The sequence below is a fragment of the Camelus bactrianus genome, chromosome 29, assembly GCF_048773025.1.
Source record: "Camelus bactrianus isolate YW-2024 breed Bactrian camel chromosome 29, ASM4877302v1, whole genome shotgun sequence".
NCBI classification, from domain to species: domain Eukaryota; kingdom Metazoa; phylum Chordata; class Mammalia; order Artiodactyla; family Camelidae; genus Camelus; species Camelus bactrianus.
Genome location: NC_133567.1, coordinates 20179977 through 20182533, shown reverse-complemented (window position 1 = coordinate 20182533; position 2557 = coordinate 20179977). Strand labels below are relative to the sequence as shown.

At 37.2% G+C, this 2557-nt stretch overlaps 1 long non-coding RNA gene across 2 annotated transcripts in view; it reads right to left on the bottom strand.

Annotated features, from left to right (window-relative positions):
- Positions 1–2557, bottom strand: part of LOC123615867 (uncharacterized) — an 82192-nt gene that overhangs the window by 55552 nt on the left and 24083 nt on the right. The window lies entirely within an intron of this gene.

Sequence of the window (2557 nt, the reverse complement as noted above, 5' to 3'; positions counted from 1 at the left end):
GTTCAAAAATAGTAAAATGAAAACAAAACAAAACAAAAGGCTGTGCACAATGTAATTTGTCAAGGGAGAAGGGAAGTTTGAGAAGAAACTTGTATTATAATCGTGCAGGGGGCCTCATACAGTCCTTCAAACACTCAGTCTTTTTTGTGTGTTTAAATAAACTTCAGAAAGGATCATCAGTTCATAAAACTTGCATCTTTAGGCTCACACTTACCATGTCCCCTCTTTTTTTCTGACCATATTCATTCATTCTCCCATTCACTCTTCCCCATTTTTTAACCTCAGCATCTAATCTAGCACTGAAACCTGTGAGTTCTTTTAATTACTTTGTTTGACCAGGAAAACATAAGTGCTACTCGGAGAATATCCCCTAAGTGCCTCTATCTTATATTCCCTGTCCCCCAAAAACAAATTCTCAAGAAAACTAAGTGAAAAGGGAGTTTAAAACATTTTAAAATGGGAATCTGTGTTTAAGGTATTCCATATACTAGCATGTGATAAAAAGTGTGACATTGGTTTTGTTAATTTAAGATCAATTGAGAAATAGTTTTGTTTTAATTTAACAGAGTTTAATTAATAAAATCAGCTTTTATTTTATTTCAATAGCTTCAAAAATTAGGTTTCCGGAAAGTAAGGCATCGCCTTTCACATTCTCAGTTATGTTCCTGGAAGTTTGACAGCCTGGGTCTTATGAATTAGATAAATGACATGATTTTTCAAAATATTCATTGCCTGATTTTATTTGGGCTTCTCTGGATTTATTATAGGACCTACTAATGAAATGAATTTATTTTTCATGTTTGGTTTACATTTTCCCCATCACTTCAGTTCCTAATTTGTGATAGAATTTCTAGCAACACAGTATCAGAGACATAGGTGTTTCTTGAGTGAGTTTCTACCAGCAGCACCGTGTGACACGCTAAAACCTCACCGACAGGCCATTTATGCTTTGGACATGAGCTATTTGTGAATAGCACCACTTCTTCGTGTTTTCAGCATCAAATGAAGGAATTCATGAGAAGTTGTCCTTTTCCAGAGCATATTTCATCGCCTGGCTAATTCAAGCTTTCCTTACAGACTTCCCTTGGAGAGCCACGATGCCCATGTTACAAGGACTGTCGTGGGTGTGCTAAGTACAGATGCTGGAGATTCAGTGAGTCAGTCAGCTAATCTACCCAGCAGAGCCAGTCTGAATCCTCAGCTGGAAAAAGAAGAATCTATGTGAACCCAATGTGCTAAAAGGATCTCTATTTCTAATATCTGGAGTAATTTGTTTCAACATTGTAGAGAGCTGGTTACACAATTTTCTTTTTTCTTTCTCCCCTCTCCCCATCCCCATGCTTGAAACCCACAGAGGGGGGTTTTCTCAGAATCACAATGTGCACTGGGTTCTTTTCTTTGTTGTTTACTCTGCCCTCTGTATCCTGAAAGAGTTCCCTGAAAACTGAGAGGCTAAGACTAAGTAAATTGAAAAAAAAAGAAAAAGAAAAAGGCTCTAAGGAGCTGGCAAGGAGGATACGTGGCACCTGTATCAGCTTCAGAATGAAACTGAGGAAACACCAGCTGCCTAGTGGCTTCAGCATCACGAACTCTTCTAGTCCACAAATTTAGTCCCATACAATCGGGCTGCTCCCCTAGGAAGTGGGTGGAGGATAAGTGAAGGGAGATTTACAACCTTGTGACAAATGATTTGGATGAGAGTGAGAGAACAGGGAAGGACAGGGAGAAAGACACTACATCACCTCCTCCTCGGGGCACAGGATTGAAGCGCCCTGGAGAAGCTGATGTGTGAAGACCAGCAACAACATTTCTCAACACATTTCTTCATTTATAGTGTTGAGGCACACACATTATTCACAAAAATGAATCCAGTGCCAAATTTAACCTTTGAAGAGAAACAATTGAGTTTTTTACATTTTTTTTTTAATTTGAGAAGGAAATTTTTCAATCAAATATTATTCTGTTTGCTACAGATCATTTTTACTGTCGAAAGAAATGGGTAACAGCTGCATTTACTTACTGCAGGGAATGAACCAAGCTGAGAACCATAAACAGATGCCTAAATTTAGGGAGGTAGAGGAAGTAACTTGGTGTTCATTAAAAAAAAGATCAAACAAGATTGCTCACAGACTGGGTGTGTGGAAATGTAACAAACAACTAATTTTCTAATATAGTTTGTAAAAATTTTCTGGAAAAGTTTCAGGTGGCTTTCTCTAAAGTAGGCAACTGAAAAATGTAACCAATGAAAATGATTCTGCAAACATGGGACTTAGAACTTGTTTTTAAATTATGCTGCGATAAAGAAGCTGCTATTCTGATCATCAGTGCGCTCAGAAGGGTAAGTGGTTGCCTCCTATAAACTTGATTTGCTTTCTTAGCAACTGTTTAATTATTTTAATCTCCTTCCATGATACCATTAAAAATAATTCTTACATATATAAGTCATATAGATTTATAAGTATAATATTTTAAAGAATTAAAAAAAAGTCATGTCCCCACCATACAGGTTAGATACCCCTTGAACATATTACCCTCTTACCCTAAACTTACCCCAGAA